Below are 27,172 nucleotides of genomic sequence, written 5' to 3' on the forward strand. Positions count from 1 at the left end.
CGTAAGTAATTTTAAAGTCCAATAGTTTATTATTTATAGCTTGTGGTCAATGATACATTCTGATTATTTTTAAAGGGACACTCAGGTTAAATTAAATTTGCATGATTCAGATACAGCAAGTAATTTTACACAACTTTCCAATTTACTTCCATTAAAAAAAATGTGCACAGTCTTTTATATTTACAATTTTTGAGTCACCAGATCCTACTGAGCATGTGCAAGAATTCACAGACTATACGTATATGCATTTGTGATTGGCTGATTGCTATCACATGGTACAAGGGGAGTGGCAATATACATAACTTTGAAATTTGCTATAAAAAATCTACTACTCATTTGAAGTTCAGACTAAGTGCTATTGCATTGTCTTGTTATCTTGCATTTGTTGATTATGCAAATCTAATGTGTTGACTGGTCCTTTAAGTAACTATGCTATGTGGGTAGTATAGTATTGAAAATATCTTATGATGTGCATCAGCAATAACAGATTAAGGTCTAGATTACGAGTTGAGCGCTAATAAGCACTCATGTTCGCATGTTAACTTTCCTAGACAGAGGTTTTTTTTTAGTTGGGTTGCGCTCATATTATGAGTTGTAATTAAAAAGTTAATGCGAAAGCGAAAACCCGATGCGTACAAAAAGTGGAACTTTGAAAATGGACTGGACAAAATAATTGGCACCTTCTCAAAATTGTAAGAAATAATTGCATTCCAAGTTTGTGATGATCCTGTAATTTGTAATTAAACTCACCTGTATCAATGAACAGGTGCTGACAATATAGAAATCACATTGGCAACCAGTTAAAATGGTGAATAATTGAATCAATCTTTCTGTTGTGTGTTTCTGTGTGCCTGGAGAAGAGAAAGAGCAACAAAGAATTGTCCGAGGATTTGAAAACAAAAATTGTGGAAAAGCATGGACAATCTCAAGGTTACAGTCCATCTCCAGAGAACTTAATGTTCCTGTGTCCACTGTGCGCAACATTGTCAAGAAGTTTACAGCCCATGGCACTGTAGTTTATCTCCCTGGATGTGGACAAAAGAGAAAAATGTATCAAAGATTCCAACAAAGGATTGTTCGATTGCTGGATAAAGAACCTCAATCAACTTCCAAACAAATTCAAGCTGACCTTTAGGCATGGGGTACAAATTTGTTAGCTCACACTATACGTCGCCATCTGAATGAAAAGGAACGCTATGGTAGGAGAATCAGGAGGAACCCACGGCTGACACAGAAACATAAAAATTTAGATTGGAGTTTTCCAAAACCTACCTGAGGAAGCAAAAATTATTTTGGGAGAATGTGGTGTGGACCGACGAAACAAAATTACAGCTTTTAGTAAAGCCCATCATTCTACTGTTTTCAGAAAAAGAAATTAGGCTTTTAAAGAAAAGAATACAGTCCCTACAGTCAAACATAGTGGAGGTTCACTGAGGTTTTGGGGTTGCTTTGCTGCTTCAGGCACTGGATGTAATCTGAAGAATTCCAAATTGTGCAATGTAGGGCCCAGTTTCAGAAAGTTGGGTCTTCGTCAGAGGTTATTGGTCTTACAGCAGGACAACGACCCAAAGCACATGTCAAAAATCACCCAGAAATTGTTTAAGACAAAGTGCTGGAGAGTACTGAAATGGCCAGCAATGAGTTCAGATCTCAATTCCATAGAGCACTAGTGGAGAGATCTCAAAACAGCAGTTGCGAAAAGGAACTCTTCCAATCTAAGCGACCTGGAGCAGTTGGCTAAAGAAGAGTGGTCTAAAATTCCAGTAGAAAGGTGTAAGAAACACATTGATGGTTACAGGAAGTGATTGATTTCAGTTATTTTTTCCAAGGGTTGTGCTACCAAATATTAAATTGAGGGTGCCAATAATTTTGTCCAGTCCATTTTTGGAGTTTTGCATGGAATGTGTCAGATTTGGCTTTTTTTTAATAATGAGGATTACTCTCATATAAAGGGGTTAAGATAATATTCTCTGTTAACCCACTGAGGATGCATGTCAAGCATCCATCTACCCCTCTCTCACTTTTTTTTCTCAGCTCTTTCTAAGATACTGTATATAGCACTGCAATGGGTCCTATGTGGCCCCATCCTATGCCTGTTTTTATGAACAATGTTGAGGAAAATTTTGTAAACACAAATCCATGCTTCCAAAAAATTGTCTAGCATGGTTTAGCTACATAGATGACCTCTGAATCTTGTGCAAGGGTCACTAGATTAATTGGATCAACTGAGGATTGATATTCAAGAAAGTGTCCCTTATCTAAAATTTACCGCTAAATGTGACAATTGAATTTTGGGACAACCTGTTATATATGTTGGTGAATGCAAAACTGATTTATTTGTGAAGCCCATGGACAGGAATACCCTGTTACACAGACAGAGTTTTCACCCCCTCACATTCAGGATTATGCTAAAGTTACAATTTCTAAGAGTTAAGAGAATTGTGACTGATCCTATACAGAGGGAGTGAAGGCTCAATGAGATGCAACAAAAATTTAAACAAAAAGGCTATCAAAAGGATGAGTTAAGACATATTAGGATACATTTGCACAGTAATCAAGAGTATAGGGAGGGATAATGGTAATAGGATGACCTTTGTAAGTACATTTAATAATTTAAGTAAGGATATACATAGAATATTGACTAGAAATTAGCATATTGTGCAAGAGGCCTGTCCAGAAATCAAAGAGTTTACTGAAATCCCTAGGTCCACTTACCAAGGACGGATTTGCAGGGAAAACATAAATTATGCTTACCTGATAATTTCATTTCCAGAAATGAGTCCACTGCTTCATTCATTACTTGTAGGAATTAATAACCTGGCCACCAGGAGGAGGCAAAGACACCCCACCAAAGACTTAAATACCTCCCCCACTCCCCTCATCCCCCAGTCATTCTACCAAGGGAACAAGGAACAGTAGGATAAATATTAGGGTATAAATGATGCCAGAAGAATACAATTATACTTAGGTCCGCCCACCGGAGAAACGCGCGGGGGCAGTAGACTCTCCTCCCACAGATGGAAATTAAATTATCAGGTAAACATAATGTATGTTTTCCATCTTAATGAGATTAAGGAGAGTCCACTGCTTCATTCATTACTTGTGGGAACAAATACCCAAGCTCTAGAGGACACTGAATGAAAAAAATGGAAGGGAAAAAGGGGGCGGTCCCTAAACTGAGGGCACCACAGCCTGCAGAACCTTTCTCCCAAAAGCTGCATCCACTGAAGCAAAACCATCAAATTTATAAAATTTGGCAAAAGTATGTTAGGAAGACCAAGTGGCTGCCTTACAAATCTGCTCCATAGAAGCCTCATTCTTAAAGGCCCAAGAAGATGCCCCAGCTCTAGTCGAGTGAGCCGTAATCCTCTGAGGAGGCTTGTGTCCCTTTGTCTCATATGCCAGACGGATCATACTCCTCAACCAAAATGATAGAGAAGTGGCAGAGGCCCTTTGCCCCCTGCGCTTCCCTGAGTACACAACAAATAAGGACGAGGTTTGTTTGAACTCCTTCGTAACCTGAAGATAAAACTTCAAAGCCTGAACCACGTCCAGATTATGAAGTAACCTTTCCTTCAAAGAAGAAGGGTTAGGACACAAAGAAGGAACTACTATTTCCTGATTGATGTTACGACTCGACACCACCTTGGGAAGGAATCCCATTTCAGTTCAAAGAACACCCTTATCAGCATGAAAAACTAAGTAGGGCGACTGGCATTGCAAGGCCACCAACTCAAAGACTCTGCGTGCCGATGCAATAGACAGTTATAACAAGACTTTCCATGAAAGAACCTTAATGTCAAGAACATGCATAGGCTCAAATGGAGACCTCTGCAAAACCTTAAGAACCAAGTTTAAGCTCTAAAAAGGAGCCGGATTCCTTAAGACAGGCCTGATCCTAACTAGAGCCTGAACAAAGGACTGAATGTCGAGAAGCTCCGCAAGCTTCTTATGCAATAGTACAGATAAAGCCAAGATTTGTCCCCTTAGGGAACTGGCAGCAAAACCTTTATCCAGACCGTCCTGGAGAAAGGCCAAAATCCTGGAAACCCTGACCTTATGCAGGGATATCCCCATTCCTCCACACTAGGACAAGTAGGTCCTCCACACCTTGTGGTAGATGCGTCGAGTGACCGGCTTCCTGGTCTGAACAAGAGTGCCAATCACTCTTTCCAAAAATTCTCTCTTGTCTAAGACTAGCCGTTCAATCTCCACGCAGTCAGCCTAAGAGAATCGAGATTTTGATGTAGAAAAGGACCTTGAACCAGCAGATCCCTGCGACAAGGTAACCTCCACGGCTGAGATGACGACATCCCCAACAGATTCACAAACCACATCCTCCTTGGCCATGACGGAGCAATCAGAATAGCCAAAGCTTGCTCCTGCTTGATGCGGGCCACTACACGAGGTAGAAGAGGCAACAGAGAAAATATGTAAATTAGGTTTAAGTCCCAGGGTGCCGACAAGGCATCTATCAGTTCTTCCTGGGGATCCCTGGATCGCGACCCGTATCTGGGTAGTTTGCAATTGAGTCTGGATGCCATGAGGTCTTTCTTCGGCGTCCCCCATCTGTTGCAGATCTCCGCGAACATCTCGGGATGGAGAGACCATTCCCCTGGATGAAACGTATGTCTGCTCAGAAAATCCAATTCCCAGTTGTCCACACCCAGAATGTGGATCGCTGAGAGCGAAGAATTTTGAGTCTCTGCCCATTACAGAATCTGATATACTTTCCTCATGGCTAGGGAACTTCTTGTCCCCCCCTGGTGTTTTATGTAAATCACAGAGGTAATGTTGTCTGATAGAAATCTGATGAATCGGGACAACCTCAGAAGGGGCCAAGCCCTCAGAGCATTGAATATTGCTCAAAGTTCCAAAATATTTATAGGGAGACTCGACTCCTCTCGAGTCCATCTGCCCTGTGCACCCCAAACAGCTCCCCATCCTGACTTGCATCTGTGGTCACAATCTCCCAGGATGGTTTCAAAAAGGATGTCCCCTGTGACAATTGCCCCGGTCGGGTCCACCAAGATAGGGACTCCCTCACCGGTCTGTCCAGAGATATCTGTTGGGACAGATCTGAATGATCGCTGTTCTATTGTTTCAACATGCACAGCTGAAGAGATCTGAGATGGAACCTGGCGAATGGAATGACATCTATGCTGGATACCATGAGCCTGGTCACAGATGTCCTGGAGGATGTCTGAAGAGCTAGACAGTTGGACACAAGCTTGCAACGTCTCCGATCTGTCAAGAATAATTTCATGGCTGAAGAATCTATTATCGTACCCAGGAATTCAACCCTGTTGCTGGGGACCAATGAACTCTTTCCTTCGTTTATCTTCCACCTGTGGGACCGAAGGAGAAGAGCTCTCGAGTGATCCTCCGCAAGACTGCAGGACAGAGCATGAACCAGGATATCGTCCAGATAAGGTGCCACTGCAATCCCTCTGGCTCTCGCTACTGCGAGAAGAGCTCCCAGAACCTTTGTAAAGACTCTTGGGGCAGTCACCAGACCAAACGGAAGGGCCTCAAAATGGAAGTGCTGGTCTAGGAAAGCAAATCTTAGGAACTGGAAGTAATCCTTGTGGATTGGAACGTGAAGATAATAGTCTTTCAGGTCTATAGTCATCATGAATTTCCCCTCTTGAACCAGGGGCAAAATTGACCTGATAGTCTCCATCTTAAACATTGGAACTGATAAAAACTTGTTTAGGACCTTTAGGTCCAGAATTGGACAAAATGTGCCCTCCTTCTTTGGGACCACGAAAAGGTTTGCATAATACCCCAGACCTCTTTCTGCCAGAGGGACTAGGACAATTACCCAAGAGATGAGAGATCCCTCACACACCCCAGGAAGGTGTCTCTCTTTTCTGGTCTTGAAGATATGTTTGACAGGAGGAATCTGCCCCTGGTGGATAGGACTTGAAACCTATTCTGTAACCCTGGGCTACTACCTCCAAAAACCAAGGGTCTATAATGTCTCTGCTCCAGACCTCCACAAAAAGAGATAGTCTGCCCCCTACCTGATCTGAGGACAGATCGGGGGCCACCCCTTCATGCTATCTTTGACTTGGCAGGCTTCTTGTTCTGCTTGGACTTGTTCCAAGAGTTAGCTGGCTTCCAAGATCCCTTGGATTGCTCAGACTTTGCCTCAGGCTGCTGGCGCTGAGACTTGTCTGCACAAAAAGGACAAAAAGTAGACCCCTTAGGTTTAGCCTTCTTATCCTGAGGCAAGAAGCCACCCTTGCCACCAGTGACCATAGATATGATAGAATCCAGACCCAGGCCAAACAAAACTTTCCCTTTGAATGGAAGGGAAAGCAAATGATACTTGGAAGTCATGTCCGCAGACCACCCTGCAGGCTAAAACCGAAAAACCTGATGTCTTAGCATTCAGGCGAATAATCTGAATGTTAGCATCACAAATAAATGAATGTGCTGCCCTTAAGGCCTTGATTCGTTCTAGAATCTCATCAAGGGGAGTCTCCACCTCAACTATTGCTGATAAAGCGTCACACCAGTAGGTAGCCGTACCAGCCACTGCAGCCACCGCTGCCACCGGTTGGAAAATGAACCCTGTGAGTTGGAACATCTTCCGCAACATGGACTCCATTTTTTTATCCATGGGTTCCTTAAAAGAGGAGCTATCCTCTAGCAGAATAGTCGTTCTCTTAGCGAGCGTGTAGATAGCACCATCCACCTTAGGGATGGTTCCCCAGAGTTCAAGCTGTGCGTCCGGAACGGGGAAATGCTTTTTAAAAGAAGAAGAGGGGGAAAAGGATGAACCAAGTTTCTCCCATTCATTCTTAATAATGTTAGCCATCTTGACTGGAACCGGGAAGGCCTGGGGAACTACCCTGTCCTTGTAAACCCTATCCAGTTTAGGGATTGAAAATTCCTCCAGTAGCTTCAGTTCCAGAATCTCCAATGTAGCAAGCACCTCTTTCAGCAGAAAGAATTTAAAATCTGGTTCCTCCTCAGATGGAGGCCTAGAAGTAACCGATTCCTACCCAGAAGCGACATCCTCCAATAATTCGGAGTTGTCCTCCTCCACGGATAATCTATCAGAGACATCCAGCGGAGTCGAAGACCCATGAGATGGATAGCAGTGTCGTACCTTCCGCTTGCCCTTAGTAGGGCGAAGCATCGCAATAATGGCCGCAATATTGTCAAAGCATGTGGAACAGAGTTGCGTAGACAGTTCGATTGGAATCTCCTCACAATATACACAGTTAATAGCTTTGGATAAAGAGGGAGTATCCTCTAACATATCAGAGTCCTCCATAGCTTGCGCCTTTATTACGGTCTTGATCAAAAAATAAATGTCACCTTTATATCCCAATGGCCAGGGCACTCACCACCTCCTATGACCCGGACTACAAGAAACAGCTTTTGTTTCCTCCGAACGCAGGTTGAGAAAGAGGAAGTCACAGAGGCCACACCCGGTCACATGGAGTGCCATGCAGAACGGCCCCTGCACTCGAAAGAGAGACACGCCAAAAAAAAATCCCTGCCTTAATCTCTCGCCAATTAATTGACTATTCCACACTGACAGAGCCTCATCTCACACAAATGCAGCAGAGACACTATAAACAATATTATGCATAATAAAATCCAAGGGTTTTACCCTAGATTCTATAAAGATAAAGGAGCCACACTGTGATCCTGTCTTCTTGCATTATCAAATATGTACATAAATTAAACAATCTTACCAGAATCTAACGCTGTGGAACAGGAACACGGCCCTTTAAGTGTGACAGGGTAGTAGCAATGCTCCTGACATGGACTTGAGAGAAAAAAAGCAGGCAGCGAAACTCGTCAACGCTGATTGCTAATGGAGCTGTTAAACTGAGTTGGGATGAGTTCGCAGAAAGACTCTCCCTGCATCTCCAGACTCAAACATTCACCCATGCTCTCACTGAGAGGCTGGCAGGACTACTTAAAATTTCAGTCCCACTTCGAAGGGTACTACCCTCCATAAGAGACTACTCAGAATCTTCCAATACTTCTCTGCCAACTTCCTGTGATAAAAGGAAAAGAATGACTGAGGGATGAGGGGAGTGGGGGAGGTATTTAAGCCATTGGCTGGGATGTCTTTGCCTCCTCCTGGTGGCCAGGTTTTTTTTTTTTTTTGTTTTTTTTATTTATTTTCAAGTCAGGCATAAAAAACAAAATACATGCTTGAAGAAGATATAAACAGCAAATGAAAATAATTATACATATCTTGACAGATATAACATACATCTGTGTATTTACATATTCTCGATATCTTGCTGACATACTTTTCTCATAAGTAAATCTGCTGTGCAGATAGAAGGAAGAAAGGGAAAGAAAGAAAGAAAAACAAAAGGAAAAAAAAAACAAAACAAAAAAAAAAAAAAAAAAAAGGAAATATTGTGAATTCTCTACTCCAACGTCCCCCTCCCCCTGTCCCCCTCATCCTATACAGAAGGTTATTAGTACCATGATACAGGGAATATGTTGCGTAAAATTAGGCCTTCAAAATATACAGATCTCTGAAATGCTTTGGTAAGTATATATTGTGTAGGGAGCGGATAAGTCTGTATTACTTTCAACCATTTGTTAAAAAATTGTTGTATTTGCTTCTCACTTGTACTGGAAACGTTATATTGCTCAAACATAATCTGTGCTTTGACCACTTGCAGGAATAGACTAAAAGGAGGGGTTTTATTATTTTTCCAATTTTTCAGTATTAGATTCCTAACTATTAAGATGATGGTGTTACTTAGATTATGGGATACTGAGTCTGATACCATAAAAAAAATTTTTTTTAAATCAAATGAAAAGGGCTCCTGTATACTCTTATTTAACCAATAATTTACTTTGCGCCAAAGCTGATTTATTTTTGGGCAGTACCAGAAACAGTGAAATAAATTTGCTATGGGAGATTTACATTTATAGCACTGTCCTTGCTGTTCTGATGACCAGCGAGCATGTCTTTTGGGTGAAATATATGCGTTATTGAGAAGTTTTAAGTGAGATTCTTTCCAGGAGAAGGGAAGGGGCGCGTCATTCACCCATTTAATGCTTTTACTAATTGTTTCATCATTAATTTCGTCAAAATGTCTAGCCCAGTGAGCTGAACATTGTTCCATGATTAGCTGGCCTTGTTTTGCAAGCAATATTTTGTATAATAACGAGAGAAGTTTGAGTGCTTCCCCTGACTATATGAGTTAATATAGTCTCCGACCCTATCATATTTCCCTGGCCATGGCCCCATCTGCAGCTTTTCCTGTATAAAATGGCGGATCTGTAAATATGCATAAAAAGATTTGTTCGAAAGATTATACTGTATGGCGATATTCTCGAACGTGCGCACCCCAAATCCATCGTCTAATAATTGTACTATCGAAGTTAGGCCCTTACTAGCCCAGCTATTATATATTGTGTATTGAAATCCTGGCTGAAACTCTGGATTACCCCTAATAGGAAGGAAGCTAGATACATGAAAGTTGATCTTTAACCGTGAACAGAGTTGCTGCCATGCTTTAACAGTATTAGAAATACTGGCTAATGTTTTAATTTTTTCAGGGAGTCGTCTATGGGGGCAATGTAAGGCCGCTATAAGGGAGAAGGGCTTAATAAGCTCCTCCTCCGCTTTACTATTTGTTAAATAGTCAGCAGAGAGTAACCAATCTACTCCAAATCGTGCCAATATAGCTATGTTATAAGTCTTAATATCCGGGAATGCAAGGCCTCCAAATTCCTTAGCTTGAGAGAGCTTTCTGATAGAGAGCATATGTCTACCTTTGTTCCAAATAAGATCCGCACACGCACTATTGAAGAACTTAATATCTTTATCCAGGATAAATAGCGGCAAGTTGTTCATTATATATAATAGCTGGGGAAAGAGAATAGATTTAATGAGCATTATTTTAGCAGTTAGTGAGAGTGGGAATAGGGTCCATCGATGTATTCTATGTGTAATATTAGCAAAGAAAGCTGTATAGTTAAGTTTATACCATAGCTCAGGGTCTCTATGTAGTTGGATCCCTAAATATCTAAAACTTTCCACTTCTCTGAAATTATGTTGCTGAAAGCTCTCCTTATGTTTATGAACCCATAGTATCTCTGATTTAAGAGTGTTTACTTTGTAGCCAGAAATTAGGCTAAACTGTTCTAGAATTTCAAGCGCTTTTGGGATGTTTCTTTTAGTGTTTTTGAAATAGAGTAGTAGATCGTCGGCGTATAAAGAAAGGACACAGATTTGGGGACCTAATTTTATGCCTGAGATTTCTTTGCGAAGATATATTGCCATAGGTTCTATTGCGATATTAAAAAGCAGGGGGGAGAGAGGGCAGCCCTGTCGTGTCCCTTTTTCTAGTTTAAAAGACGCGGTTTGGCTACCATTAACCAGAATAGTGGAAATGGGGAAGTTATAGATGGCTTTCACAAAATGGGTTATGTTTCCAGAAAAACCAAAATTGAACAAAGAATTGTGAAGGTGTTGCCAAATAATAGAATCAAAAGCCTTCTCGGCGTCAATCATCACCATGGCAAAATCCTGTTTACATGTTACTTTGTCTCTATGAAATTTATTCCATAGATGTTCAAGAATCATATATGTTCTACGAATGTTTTTTGTAGGGGATCTTCCCTTCATAAAGCCTGACTGATCTGAATGAATAATCTCCTGTAATACGTTTTTAAGTCTGTTAGCAATAATAGTTGTGAGCAGTTTATAATCTACGTTCAGTAGAGAAATCGGTCTATATGAACCAGGGTCTGAAGGGTCTTTATTCTTTTTAAGAATAAGGGTGATGATTGACGCCGAGAAGAATCTGGACATGGCTTTTTTTTAAACATAATACTCATTAAACAGCTGGGTAAGAATAGGCACAGTCTCATCTTTAAGTAATCTATAAAACTCAGCGGGTAATTGATCTGGACCAGGGGCCTTGCCTAGTTTAGCTTCCTCTAAAGCTTTTGTAACTTCCAGAGTTGTTATGGGGAGATTCAATACTTCGATCTGATCAGAAGAGACTACTGGACATGAGAAACTGTTCCAGAACCTCACACTGTCCTCTGGGTCGATTGTTTTAGCAGTATATATCTTTTGATAGTAATCAAAAAACACATTTTTGATATCCGCCAGTGCTGTGTAGTTCTTATCACCCCCTACTAACTGCTCAATCGTATTATTCTTTTTCCTGACTTTGTCAAGTCTGGCGAGATATTTTGCAGATTTACCATAATGTCCCGTGTAAAGGGCATTCATTCTCATTTCTTCCATGGTTAATTTAGATTTTAAAAAGAGATCCCTATCTTGCCTAGCCATCTTATATTTGTCCCAAAATTTCTTTAACGGTGTAATTACATAGTTTCTGTAAGCATTCGTGACTGTGTTTGATAGCTGCAGTTCACGTGCAATGTATTTCTTTTTGGCTATGACCATATAGGCTTTAATCTGTCCCCGTAAGAATGCCTTTGCGGCTTCCCAGAAAATTTCTGGTTTATCTGAGTGCAAATAATTGTCAGAGCTATATTCTTGCCATTTATGACGTATCCAATGTTGGAACGGGATATTGTTTATTAGGTGTTTTGGGAAATATAAATTATTAGTTGCTTCTGCTAGAGGAGGTCGAAGTTCCATTTCGAGTGAGATTATAGCGTGATCAGTGATTACAATGTCATTTATCTGAGCTTTACTTCTGACTTTAAGAAGGGGACTAGAAATTAAAAAAAAATCAATCCGTGAAAAAGATCTATGGGATTTAGATTCACAGGTGTATAGTTTAGTATCGGGATGTTGAATACGCCAGATATCATGAAGTTTAAGATTTTTACAAATCTGGCGAAATAAGCGCGTTTTTTTAAGGGGGGGAATATACTGTTTGGGTGTAAATCTATCAAGGGAAGACATAGGGGTTAGATTGAAGTCGCCAGCCACTATAATTTTCTGATCTAAGTTGGGTGATAATTTGATAATAATATCATCCCAGAAAGCCTGGTCTGTATTATTAGGCCCATATATATTGCCCAGAACATATCGGACCCCAGCAATCTCGATATGTAAAATTAACCACCTGTCATGTGTGTCAATTTGGATATTCTGAATGTTATGTTGTAAATTTTTGTTAATAAGAAAGGCGACCCCCTTCCTTCTCCTGGAACAATCTGAAGAGATGACTTTACCTATCCATTTACATTTAAACTTCTCCATCTCTGCTCTCTTTAAATGCGTCTCCTGCAACCATACAATATCTGGTTTGTATCTAGCAAGTTGTTTGATAATTATTTTCCTTTTACTGGGAGATGTTATTCCGCCAACGTTCCAAGAGAGACATTTTAGTTTATCTATCATTGTGCTGGGGTGTCAGGAGTAGGGGTAATAATTCATAGAGTATACCATGTTCGTATTAACAGGAAGATGGACCAAGGAGGAGAGAGGGACTTGGGAGAAAGAGAGGGCAAAGAAACACAAAAAAAAAAAAAAAAAAAAAAAGGGGATAGGAAAGGAAAACAGAAGACAGCACTCAAATCCATGAGCTGCGGACAAATTACTAATTTAGACATCTCAAAACACATCAACAATTTTAGCCGCAACCGGCTAACACACAATTTAAAAGTAAAAAAACACATAATACTCGTGTATGCTTCTAGTTTGACTTATCGTTGTCTACAATTTTTACCAGATAACTTTCTTATTTTTACAAAATTCCCTGGCTTCTAACGTATTGTTGAGGGTACATTTACCATCTTGTTCCTCTATTACAACTTTAGCTGGATAAACAAGTCTAGCCTTGAAGCCAGCATTGATCAATTTAGTGCAATATGGGGCTAACTCTTTTCTTTTAGAGGCGGTCTCACTGGAATAGTCTTGAAATATTAAAACTTTACTTTGGTCAATGTATAGATTCTCCATCTTTCTATAGAGTTTTAAGATATTCATCTTATCCTGATAGTTGAGATATTTAACCATTACTGGTCTGTTATAATTCTTGTCGTTTATAGCATCCCTGATTGGCCCCAGCCTATGTGCCCTTTCTACTGGTATTGGTATATCTTTCTGTAAGATACCAACAGCCATGGGGAGGGTTGTGTTTGAGAAATGCATTAAATCTACATAATCCCCATTGTCGGGGAGGCCAATTATTTTAAGGTTATTTCGCCTCGAGCGATCTTCTAACTCATGCATTTTTGCTTGGAGCACTTTCAAGGTTTTAGTGTTTGCATCTATATTTTGTTCCTGCTTATGTAATATATCCTCATTTGCCGATACCCTGTTTTCAACTTCTGTGAGTCGATTAGAAAACTGTTTAAATTCGGACATTATGTCAGTCATTTGGGTTTTTAACAACTCAAATTGTGGCAAAAACAGATCCGACATCTGATTGACTAATGGTTGAGTATCAAGTCTATGCAGTGTTGGTTCATTTACGGTGTCTATATGTACATCAGATGTACGTGGTTTTTTGTCTTTCGGTTTGGGGGGCATGATTGGCGAGTTAGCTTTAAAGTTTGTGATAAATTTATCCATGTGCATTTAATCTATAAAAAAGAGAGTGAAGGGAGGGAATTTAGTTACAAGCCGGGGCGGGCATAACCCCATAAATTCCAGTAGTTAAGTGAAAAAGTGTATTTAGTGTAGTGATACTGCTTAGTCTCTGCCCAGTGCAAGTGTAATCATGCAAATGTCCTTAGTGATAAAAAAAAAAAAGGGGAGTGAAGCGTGTGTCTTCCTAGCCAATCATGTCGCCCAATAAGACAAGTTTAAGTGTAATAATATGTGAGGTTCCCTTTTCTCTTCCTTTCTCCTTCTCCCCCTTTTTTTAAAAGGATACTATTGTTATACAGTTAACATAAACAAGTTCTGCAAGTCAAACATGCCTATACGCTTTATGTTAAACTCTTATATGTCACCTCTATTACCCGTTTACTGCTAAAAACTGTGATACTAAACAGTGCTACTATGTAGTCAGCAGGTGTTATTTACAGATAACAAGAGTTTATCAAGGACCTCCTTCTTTAGCTCATGAAACAATTAAGATGAGGTCTGTATTACTTAATATATTACCGGAGGATACCTTTATACAACAAACAACAGTATTGCAATATATCAGGCTGAACAGGGAAATTTGAAGGAAAGATAAAACATTTTGTTTTTGTTAGATCACATATCCTCTATTTAACCATATACCTGTTGCTATGAAAATAGTTTTAGATACATTAGATGCACTTTTCAACAATTTTTTTTTTTTTTAATTATGGGGGATATATTCATAAGACATGTCCTTAGAAGTCCGATTCTTATTTGCTTGTGAGGTATTATATTGGGGTCTGTTTTGCAGATATATGACAGTCGTCCCTTCCTTTAACCCTCACAGTTGGGGATCCATGGCACAGCTTGCTAGCGTGGTTTAGAAGTGTGTAGACTCTATGAACTGCTGTGTCAGAGTTGCAACCAAAAGAAAAGGGGATGAGAACCTGTGCCCTCTGACTTATACAGCGGTAGCAGGGCTAAGGGTCCCAACATTAGATAATATGCGAGTCAATATAGGATTTTTCCTCCCTTATTTTTCCCCCCTTTTCTTCCTTTCCCTTAACGTCTGCTTTCCCCTTCCCTTGGATTAACTTTTAGGGAGAGATTACTTGTGTGCAGGAACCTTTTTGATTAAAAGGACTGTGATGCAAAGTAACAAGCAACAGCCTCGATTATAAGTACCCAAGACTCTGCTTACAGATTGTTGATCAATCAATTATAAGTACCAAAATCTCTACTTACAGTCTGTAGATCAAATAGGACAAGAAATTGACAAACCGTGTTGTATCAGCTCTAGAAGATTTCCCCAAGCATGTCCTTTGCTTGTTACTTCGGTCTTTACCAGGAAAGACTTTATCCAGTGCTGTATTACCCGTAGCCAGGGGGTTTCTGAAAGCTTTACTCTTTTGGTTCCTCCACCGAGAAATACTGCTCAACTTGTCAGCCTCCCATACTGTGCTTACATCCAGCGGGACTTTCTATATAGCCACCAAGGCTAATTCCTGCGGCGGACCTCCAGGCAAGCAACAAACCGTGTTGTATCAGCTCTAGAAGATTTCCCCAAGCATGTCCTTTGCTTGTTACTTCGGTCTTTACCAGGAAAGACTTTATCCAGTGCTGTATTACCCGTAGCCAGGGGGTTTCTGAAAGCTTTACTCTTTTGGTTCCTCCGCCGAGAAATACTGCTCAACTTGTCAGCCTCCCATACTGTGCTTACATCCAGCGGGACTTTCTATATAGCCACCAAGGCTAATTCCTGCGGCGGACCTCCAGGCAAGCAATAGTTTAGCAGGGACACCGGTACTATGTGTCAGGCTCCAGCGACCGAGCCAGTCGGCTTGTTCCAGGTCTCCGAACTGTGCACCAATGGTCTGGTGCAAGCGCCCTAGGCAGGCAGATGGCCTGCAGCAACGGGCTAGAAGCAGGGGTTGGTGTAGTTCGAGCTCTCCGCAGCAGCACTCAGCGTTCCTCGTGCTGTGCTAGCTCCTCCCACCGGAACCGGAACCCCTGATTACACATGACTTGTCTGTCTGCAGCAGCACACACAGAAACGGTGGCCAGGTTCTTAATTCCCACAAGTAATGAATGAAGCATTAAGATGGAAAGGTTGATAGTTACGGCCCCTAGTGGAAATGCTACATTTTTTGGTAAACCCAAGAGTGGCACATATCCACTTCCAAACTATGGGTCATCAAAGTTAGCCAACTTAGTTATATGGTTTTTAGGTAGAGCTGAGAAAAAAAGTGAGAGGGGGTAATAGATTAAGAGATTTACTCTTAAGGAAGCTAAATGGATTTGGATGCTTGACACTATGTGCCCTAAAGGGATGAACAGATAATTTGATCTTTTTAACCCCTTTAAATGAGAGTAATCCTCTGTGTTTAAAAGCTGTATACATGAAGACCAATTTAGTTTTATTAAAGGAAGATCTTCAAGGAATCATATCAAAAACATTTCAATAGCTTTGGAAATATTTGTACATCAAATAAAATCTGAAATGTTATGGCTGGATGGAAAAGAATATATCCCTAGGCCCACTTTTGGCTTTAAAAAAGTAAAAAAAAAAACAGGTATAAACTTAACATAGATAATATAGTAATAGAGGATCTACGAAGATGGTCAAAATTGACTATTGCATTTACAGGAAAAATTAATTTGATTACAATAATAATCAAACCAAAAATAATTGATCTGCTTCGAAAGCTTTCCTGATTAACAAAAAAAAATTATGCAAGTCTATCTAAAACAATTAATAAACTTATCTGCAGGGGAGAAAATCTAGAATGAGAAAGAAATTACAAAAATCAATTATGAATGCAGGTTTAGCTTTATCTAATCTCATATCATTTAATCATACATTACTGGCTAACACTGTAATTGATTAGGTATTAGAATAAACCCAGACTAATCAGTTTATGATAGAATGCATCTTGCTTAAATGCTCCCCCACCTAGAACTGGAAAAATTACCTCTGCTTGTACGAGAAGTCTCAGTTGTATTTATTACTATAACAGTCTGGTCAAAAATATGTAAAATACTAAAAAACAATAGACGATATTCAGAATATTTACCTACACAGAAAATATGGATTTTATTCCAGGATATATCTCATATTGTTTTCAAATATGGAAACAAAAAGGTACCACTCATATAAAAGGATACTAAATCCAGATTTTTTCTTTAATGATTCAGATAGCGCATGCAATTTAAGCAACATTCTAATTTACTCCTATTATCAATTTTTCTTCATTCTCTTGCTATCTGTATTTAAAAAGCAGGAATGTAAATCTTAGGAGCCAGCCCATTTTTGGTTCAAAACCTGGGTTAGGCTTGCTTATTGGTGGCTAAATGTCAGCCACCAATAAGCAAGTTCTATCCAGGGTGCTGAACCGGTTCCTAAGCTTTATATTCCTTCTTTTTAAAAAAAGATAGCAAGAGAATGAAGAAAATTTGATAATAGGAGTAAATTAGAAAGTTGCTTAAAATTGCATGCTCTATATAAACCATGAAATAAAAAAATCTGGGCTTATTATCTCTTTACGGTTGAGGAGATCAATACTAGTTTTAATCTAGATTAGCAGTTCAGATAGATCACATTTTAGATTAATTCACTTCTCATATACTCCAAATCATCTAAGAAGGTGGGCCACGTCTTATAGGGTATTGTCCTACAATTCAAAAATGTTGTTAGAAAACACTGTATTGGTTAAATAAAGTTATCAAAATTGAAAATAAAATTGTTTTTCACATTTTTTATTTGATATTTTTGCTGTAGTTTTGTTGCTTTCTATTTTTTTTTTTTAGCACCTACCCCCGCTCCAGCTTGCCAGCTATCCAGCCCGCCCACCTTCCTGTTGTAGTTAATGGTGCTCCAAGCACCACTGAAGTAAGTTCTCTCTCCCTTCTCCCTCTGTATTATTGCTGTATTTTTGTTGCTCTCTGCTATATTTCAACATCTACCCCTGCTCCAGTTTGCCAGCAAACCAGCCCTCCCACCTTCCTGCTGTATTTAGTGGTGCTCGCTGCGCCCCGACCGCACCCAACGTCACAAACCTTGGCTCTAGAAACCGCCGCCATTAGGACGCAAGCACCCTCCACGCGCTCAACACCGGTAGATCGTCCGCCTGCCACCACGCATCCCCGACCAACACCTTCGGACCCTTCACCAGCTGCAACTGCTCCTTCCCCTTCCTCCGGACCACAACCCAACCAACTAACCATGCCCTCGCCTCAATGGACTACATCCTTCTCTATGACCTCAATTTCCATCTTGACAACCCCAACGATCACAACACCTCCACCCTCCTGGAAAACCTCGGAAACAATGAAATGAAGCAACTCGTAAACTACCCAAAAAAAAGCAGGAATGTAAATCTTAGGAGCCAGCCCATTTTTGGTTCAAAACCTGGGTTAGGCTTGCTTATTGGTGGCTAAATGTCAGCCACCAATAAGCAAGTGCTATCCAGGGTGCTGAACCGGTTCCTAAGCTTTATATTCCTTCTTTTTAAAAAAAGATAGCAAGAGAATGAAGAAAATTTGATAATAGGAGTAAATTAGAAAGTTGCTTAAAATTGCATGCTCTATATAAACCATGAAATAAAAAAATCTGGGCTTATTATCTCTTTACGGTTGAGGAGATCAATACTAGTTTTAATCTAGATTAGCAGTTCAGATAGATCACATTTTAGATTAATTCACTTCTCATATACTCCAAATCATCTAAGAAGGTGGGCCACGTCTTATAGGGTATTGTCCTACAATTCAAAAATGTTGTTAGAAAACACTGTATTGGTTAAATAAAGTTATCAAAATTGAAAATAAAATTGTTTTTCACATTTTTTATTTGATATTTTTGCTGTAGTTTTGTTGCTTTCTTTTTTTTTTTTTAGCACCTACCCCCGCTCCAGCTTGCCAGCTATCCAGCCCGCCCACCTTCCTGTTGTAGTTAATGGTGCTCCAAGCACCACTGAAGTAAGTTCTCTCTCCCTTCTCCCTCTGTATTATTGCTGTATTTTTGTTGCTCTCTGCTATATTTCAGCATCTACCCCTGCTCCAGTTTGCCAGCAAACCAGCCCTCCCACCTTCCTGCTGTATTTAGTGGTGCTCGCTGCGCCCCGACCGCACCCAACGTCACAAACCTTGGCTCTAGAAACCGCCGCCATTAGGACGCAAGCACCCTCCACGCGCTCAACACCGGTAGATCGTCCGCCTGCCACCACGCATCCCCGACCAACACCTTCGGTCCCTTCACCAGCTGCAACTGCTCCTTCCCCTTCCTCCGGACCACAACCCAACCAACTAACCATGCCCTCGCCTCAATGGACTACATCCTTCTCTATGACCTCAATTTCCATCTTGACAACCCCAACGATCACAACACCTCCACCCTCCTGGAAAACCTCGGAAACAATGAAATGAAGCAACTCGTAAACTACCCAACCCATGAAGCTGGCCACACCCTCGGCCTGATATTCTCCGTAGGCAACCATATCTGAGTCAATCACATCACCGAACTCCTCTGGACTGACCACCACTGCATACACTTCTCTGTCAACAAACCCACAACACACCTCCAGCAGTACCACCTGCACCGCAGAAACTGGAACAACATCACCCAAGACCAACTGCTCCGCACCCTAAACAAATCCTCCCCACCTACTTCCACAGATGCCAACTCCTCCGCCCACAACCTCCACCACCCACAAATGCCACAAATGCCAATTCTTCCGCCCACAACCTCCACCGCTGGAGCACAGACTGCTCCAACACCCTTGCACCCCTTAAGAAACCGTCCAGCCTCCAAACCATCAACAAAACCAGCTGGTTCACCCGGCCCTTCAGGACTCCAAACGCCACTGCAGACGATTGGAAAGAACCTGGAGATCCAGCAAGACCCTTCTGGAAAAAGCTGCCTTTAAGGAAGCAATAATCACCCACCACCACCTCATAAAAACCGCCAAAAAAACAGCCATCCAAGACATAATCAACTCTAACGCACACAACAGCAAGGAGTTGTTCTCAGTCATCAAGGAATTCTCTAAACCCAACAGCAACACCACCGACATCCCACCCTCCCAGGACCTCTGCGATACCCTTGCTGCACACTTCCTCTGCAAGATCCTCGACCTCTATGACAGTTTCACGCCTCATAAGTCAACCTCCACCACTCACCCCCCTACACCCACTGAAACCCCACCCAAATACACCCTCCCACACCGACTATCTGGAGCCCTCTCACCACAGAGGACACCCTCAGAATCATGAAATCTATCCACTCCAGTGCACCCTTGGACCCATGCCCCCATCACATATTTAACAAAGCAAGCAACACCATCTCCCCTGAACTCCACCGCACCATCAACTGCTCCATCAAAACCAGCACCTTCCCGGATGTCTGGAAGCACGCGGAACTGAAACCCCTGCTGAAGAAACCCTCAGCAGACCCCACGGACCTGAATAACTACCGCCCCATCTCTTTACTCCCCTTCCCAGCCAAAGTCATAGAGAAGTCAATAAACTTGCAACTTATTGACCACATTGAGGCCAACCACACCCTGGACCACTCCCAATCCCATTTCAGAAGCAACCACAGCACCGAGGCTACCCTCCTCGCCGCCACAGACAACATCTGTGCCATGCTCGACCGAGGAGAAACCGCCGCCCTCATCCTCCTAGACTTCTCAGCAGCCTTCGACACTGTCAAACACAACACCCTACGCACCCGCCTACACGATGCCTGCATCCGCAGCAAAGCCCTGGAATGGATCACCTCCTTCCTCACGGACAGGACCCAGAAAGTCAGAAACCCGCACCAGTCAACGGCGGTGTACCACAAGGCTCTTCGCTGAGCCCCTCCCTCTTCAACATCTACATGGCCCCTCTCACCGCCATCGTCCGCCGCCATTACCTCAACATCGTCTCCTAAGCCAACGACACCCAGTTAATCATCTCACTCACCCGAGATCCCACCACCGCCAAAAAGAACGTACACAAAGGCCTGACAGCAGTCGCTGCCTGGATGAATGACAACCGGCTCAAACTGAACACAGACACAAGTGAAGTCTTCCTTCTCTGACCCAATTAAACCGCATGGGATGGCTCCTGGTGGCCCACAGCCTTCGGTCACCCTCCAACCCCAACCGACCACGCACGAAATCTAGGCTTCATCCAGGACTCTTCACTCTCCATGGACCGACAAATCAATGCCATCACCTCAACATGCTTCAAATTCTCCAACTGCTATGGAAAATCTTCAAGTGGATCCCTACCGAAACTAAGAAAACAGTCACCCACGCCCTTGGCAGCAGTCGGTTGGACTACGGCAACGCACTCTATGCCAGCTCCACCATCAAACTCCAAAAGAGACTCCAACGTATCCAGAACACCTCAGCCAGACTCATCCTCGACATCCCTCGCCAATGCCACATCACAGAACACCTAAGGAACCTTTACTGGCTCCCCATCAACAAGAGAATCATATTTAAGCTCCTTACCCACGTGTTCAAGGCCCTACACAACATCAGACCCGAATACATCAACCACCACGTACATTTCTATACCCCCGCCAGACAACTCCGATCGGCCGACCAATCACTCGCAATCATCCCTCACATCAGCAAATCCACAGCGGGCGGAAGATTTTTCTTCCACATGGCAGCAAAGACATGGAACACCCTCCTGCTGCACCTCAGATAATCCACCTCCCTTACAAAGTTCAGAAAGGACCTCAAAACCTGGCTCTTCGACTGAACACCAATGCCCTCCACCCCCTCCTCCTATCCGCTTCCCTTAGCGCCTTGAGATTCTCATGGGTGATTAGTTTGCGCTCTATAAGTACCAAATAGATAGATAGAAATAAAAAAAAAATTAAAAAAATCAGACACATGCAAACTTAACAGAAATCAATACTAAATTGTAGAAGTCAGAAAATTCCACTAGACTTACTGTATTGATTAATTATTACATGCTTGTGGAGCAATAATATTTTTTAGAATTAAGAACGAAAAGCATTTGTGGAAAAACGTAAATGTTACATTTAATCATAATCGATTGATAGGCAAAAACAAATTATGTCTAAAATGAAGAACACAAAATATCTGTCAGATGGAGAATTACAAATCTGTCTGATGGATGATTACAAGGGAATTGGTCGTTTTTATTCGAAGGTAGCTAGTGAGGGAGAAGATTAGAAAGAGGATAGGTGAAGACATTTTTTGCTGGACAAATGGGAAAAGAAAGACATCATGAATTTATTTTAATTATAGAATTCTTACTATGTTATAATTAATGATGTACAGAAAGTCACAACTGGACAACTGTTAAAAGAAGTTATAAATAAAAATTGTAAACCTATGTCAGAAATTTGTGCAGTAAATAAATATCATGGCCTGGACAGATGATCACCATAAAACAGCAGTAAACTGCAGCAGCACTTATAATGGTATTAAACCTGAGAAGGTTAGAGCCTACAAAAGAGTCCCTCATTCTCCACATTTGTGTTAAAAGTGACAAGCGACCCCTGATTTAAAAGGGGGAATGACATCTTTCAAATGAGGGATAATTACAAATGGTGATCACATGCCCCACTAGAAACCAGATTATTTCTAGTGGTGTGGAATGAGGCAATTTTAGCGCCCTTTATCAATCTGATTTAATTAGATGTGTATGAGATCACTCATGTGAATGAGGGAATTGTACTCTTTTAAATGACAGGTCACACCCACCTCTACATTTTTAGGCGACCACCATTTATGACAGTTGTTTTTTTATTATTATTTATTTGTATAGTGTCACAAAATTCCTTAGTTACCTCTGTCATTTGTAGGTAATTGTCATAAAAATGTTAACCACTTACCTAATGTATTTACTGTATGGGAGAGGTTGTAGTTCCAAAGGGGCTCCTATACCCTAAAGTCAGCAAATCACACACACAAATAATAGCCCTCACATAAAAGAGAGATTTCTCATTTAAAAAAAGAGTAATCCTCTCATTAATTTTAAATATCAGGTGATTGTCATTTAAAAACAAACAAACAATCACTTGTGTACTAGCTTCCTTATACAGTGCTCTGGGCTTTAAAAAAAAAAATAACTTTAGCACCCAATATATGAACTACAAGGAGGCTATTAGCTGCTCATCATTACAGTGGCCACTTGACAAAACCATAGAAATATAAAGGATAATCACACAGGTAAAATGTGTATTACTATAACTAAGGGAATGTCTATCTTTTTAAACAACAATGATTCTGCTGTTGCTGTCCCTTTAAGTCCTCTTATTTGAATACAAATTCATGCATTAAGAAAGGTGGGAAAAAAACAAAAAAATATTTCCTGGTGTGTGATGGCATGTGTCAATATATAGTATTAAAACAATGTAGATGTCTGTCCTCCCTTGGTGGGAATGCATATTTTGATATGCTTTCATAAAACTATAAATATATTAAATGTTTTTATATTATTACATAAAATAATGGAAAAAAACAAAAAAGCGAATATGTATAACACAACAGAAGAGGTGAATTTTACAGTAAACTCTGATGCATCAAGACTACAAACTAATGCTGAAGGACAGTTACTAAAATAAAAAAAAAATAAGAATATTAAAATTAAATTAAAAAAATAAAATGATCTAATTCTACTGTCTTCTCGTCAGAAAGTAGAATTCTGATTTTATTTATTGTCCATATTTAAAAAAAATTAATTAAACTGACCCTTTTTAAAACCTAGCATGTTGATGTTTGCAAATTTTGCCCACAATAAAAAAATCATATCAACTGAATTATTTTGGAGAAATGCATAATATAATAATAATAATAATAATAATAATAATAATAATAATGACTGCATTCATGTTTAAATAAATAATTATGGCTAAAATACAGCACATTTTATTTCATGGATAATCTAAAGATGTTTATATGGGAGTTAATAAAGGATCCTGCCCAATATTTATCCATGATTTGCTACCAAAACACCAACTGGAAGCAAAAACATCTATAGGTTAAAAGTACTTTATTTTACCCAGGTAATGTCCTACACTCATAGAATGGTCTATAGAACTTACTCTGAAGGAGTCATCTAGTCTAATCTAAAGCTGAAATTCTTCAAACCGAAAAACCCATATGTGCTATGTCATTTCTACAATGGAGTAGACAGGAGACTCTTTGAAATCCCTGAAGTTATTTAGAGAGCTGTCTATTTTATCTTGATCCTTACACAGAATAATGTATCTGGAAATACTATCATATAGTACATTTTTTTCTATAAGGCTATCACATTTACGTAATCGGTCTCTTATTAGGAAGATTTCAGTGAACTGTTGACAATGATGTACAGAAGTGCTTCGCTGGTATGACGTTTGGGGAAAGCGATTCTGCTGCACCACCACACAAAACCAATTAGAGAACTATTTTCTACGACAGGTCAGGAATTTACATTGTTTCTCATAGAAAGATGTGCTCTTTAATTTCTTTATTAAAATGACATCCATGTCCCTTGTGACTTTTTGGAATGACAATCATTTGCTCATCACATTGGAAAGTACAATCAGCAAAATCGCAGTACCGTTGTGGGGCGATGCCAGAAAATCCAAGCATCATTTCACATTTTCCAAGTGAACTATTTTGGGGATTGATAATTAAAACAATATATATTGATTGAAGCTGTTGACAGACCATGCTTAGATGCCCAGTGAATAATAATGCAGTAGAACTATGAAAGGAAAAAGTGGAAAGTCTGTCCACTGCTTTTTAAAAATATTATCTGTATCCAAAATACTAAAACTTTCCATGAGCTGTGGTATCTGAGGTCATTCATCTAAGCAGAGTAATAATGTTGTATTTTTCTCTTAAATAAATTATTTTCTAGTATTATCTCTCTCAGATCATGATGCTTAATGTTAAACATTCCAGCTGCTCTAACTTGACATGAGATTTGGGATATTCCTTACATGAAAAATATACAAAAGCAAAGAAGAAAAGATAACATCTGTGAATGAGTTCTCATTGAACATAATGTTTATAAAACTGTATATACACAAAGCATAATGTTGTTATATTGGTTTATCAAAAAGAAACATACAGCCTATTGCAAGATATGAATATGTATATAAGGATACATATATTACACAGCATCAAAAAGTACAACTTGCTATTTAAAACTTTCAGATTCATCCATTTTAAATAAATGTATGTTTTTCTCAAATATTCTTTAAAGTAAAAAGTGTAGATAATTAGGGAAATTCTGTGTATCAGCTGTTTCTTAACAGACATTTGATTAAAAAAAAAAAAAAAAAAAAAAAAACATTTTAGCACCTTACCAAGCTCTTAATTTAAGATTAGAAAATTCAAAAATGTTAATTGGGAAGAGTGCAAAGTTGTATCTATCTATCTACACACATATACTTTACATTTAAAATAATCTACACTTACTATATTTAAAGAAAATCCTAACCCAAATTTATTTTGGTAACATCTAGGGGCTTCATCAGGCAAAACAAAGAGTGTAACAAGCAAGTTTAAAAACATCTGCATAACACAATGCAGATAAATATGAAGCATATATTTGTATTGTGATCTGAGGGAACTTGTTTTCTTTATTTTGAATGTTTGTGCACTTGTTTATACCATGCACATTTGGTGATCATCTATTTGTTTATTTTTCTATTATCCTATAAAAAATTTGCACTGCGCAATCGCCTTCGTGAAATAAAACAATTGCAAATTTTCATGAAACTTCTGCAAATTGTAGAGGTCTATGGTGAGCATTAGTGTGTGCAATAAGTAATCCATACATTACACAGTGTGGCGGCCATTTTGTTTCGTATGCGCTGTTTTTAAAAACGACAAAAATCTTCTTCTCCAAAACCACTTATGAGACAGACGTGAAACTTGGCTTTTAGAGTTATCTTATGACCAATATTCAGATTTGTTCAAGAGAAGTCAATTGGTGGTCATTTTGAATTGTTCTAAATTGCTTAACGATATTTTTTTAATTAATAATAAAACAAAAAAAGTTTGACAAAACTGCTTTAATTTTGCAAAGTTTATTCACATCTATAGTGAGCACTATTGTGCGTAATATGGAGGCTGCATATCTTATGATCAGGCAGCCATATTGGTTTACGTGAAAATATCTAAAGTCTATTTTCTTTGAAACCGCTTATGTAAGAACTGTGAAATTTGCTGTATAGTCTTATATGGTGACCTAGATTCATAATTGCTCATTAGGAGAGAATCAGTCACATGATGTGGCAGCAATATTGGTTTTATGTTTATCGTAATTATTTGCTATTCAATACTGCCTCTTGATTCAATTGCTCACAAAGCACAAATTACTTATGCTAAACTCTTGAAATCAGGTATGCTGGAACAGCCTATTGCAATGCTACATCTCATGCAACATTGAACTCATAGGTCATATAGTTAGGCAGCCATTTTGTGTTTTGCGACAAATTTCGAGAAATGCTTAAAAATCTTCAGCTCTGGAACTGCTTATGTTACAACTTTGAAACTTGCTGTGCTCAGTGATGCTATGATATAGATTTGCCATTGCTCAACAGAAGTGCCTTAGTTACATGTTGTAGCAGCCATTTTGCACTTTGCTAAAAATCTTTAAACATCTTCTTCTCGTAAACCGCTTAGTGCAATAAAGCACAATTTTGCACATATACTCCTTGCAAGGTCCTCTACCAAATTTGTTCAACGTGGCTGCTGTGAGACATTAACCTTTTTATCAACATTTAATTGCGTAAATTTGCACTTTATACATTAGTTTTACAATATTTAACAATATTACAGTGTAATAGACACATGATTACACATAGTCATAACCCTTAAAGACAATATTGCAGTCAAAATTTGCACTGCGCAGTCGCCTTCGTGAAATAAAACATCTTGCAAATTTTCATGAAACTTCTACAAATTGTATAGGTCTATAGTGAGCATTAGTATGTGCAATTTTAAAGCCATACATTGCATAGCTTGGCGGCTATTTTGTTTCATATACTCTGTTTTTAAAAACTACAAAAATCTTCTTCTCCGAAACCACTTATGGGACAGACTTGAAATTTTGTTTATAGAGTTATCTTATGACTATCCTTCAAATTTGTTCAAGAGAAGTTGATATGTCATGTGGTTTGGTAGCCATTTTTAATTGTTCAAAAATGCTTAATGATATTTTTTAATCAATAATAAAAGAAAAACTGTTTTACAAAAATGCTTTATTTTTACCATGTTTATTGACATATATGGTGAGAACTATTGTGCATAATATGGAGGCTGTATTTCATATGATAAGCCAGCCATTTTGGTTTATGCGGAAATTTATATTTTCTCTGCAACCGCTTATGTTAGAACTGTGAAACTTGCTGTATAACCTTATACTGTATTGTTACCTAGAGCCACAGTTGTTCATGTTGAAGAATTGCTCGCAAGATGTGTCAGCCATATTGGTTTACGCAAATATTTCTAAAATGTGTTTTCTTTGTTAAAGCTGTGAAATTAGCTATATAACCATATATTGTGACCTAGAGTTACATCTGTTCGTGTTGAAAATATTAGTCATATGGTGTGGCAGCCATCTTGAAAAATGCAAAAACTTTTAAAATGTGTTTTATTTCCATCTGCTTATGTTATAACTATAAAAACTTGCTTTATAGCTTTA

At 39.5% G+C, this 27,172-nt stretch overlaps 1 protein-coding gene across 1 annotated transcript in view; it reads right to left on the minus strand.

The window, feature by feature from the left end:
* The window catches only part of LOC128660961 (cytochrome P450 7B1), a 484,560-nt gene that overhangs the window by 184,868 nt on the left and 272,520 nt on the right, over window positions 1-27,172 (minus strand). The gene's annotated exons all lie outside the window — the stretch shown is intronic.

This window comes from Bombina bombina, chromosome 5 (genome assembly GCF_027579735.1).
Source record: "Bombina bombina isolate aBomBom1 chromosome 5, aBomBom1.pri, whole genome shotgun sequence".
NCBI classification, from domain to species: Eukaryota; Metazoa; Chordata; class Amphibia; order Anura; family Bombinatoridae; genus Bombina; species Bombina bombina.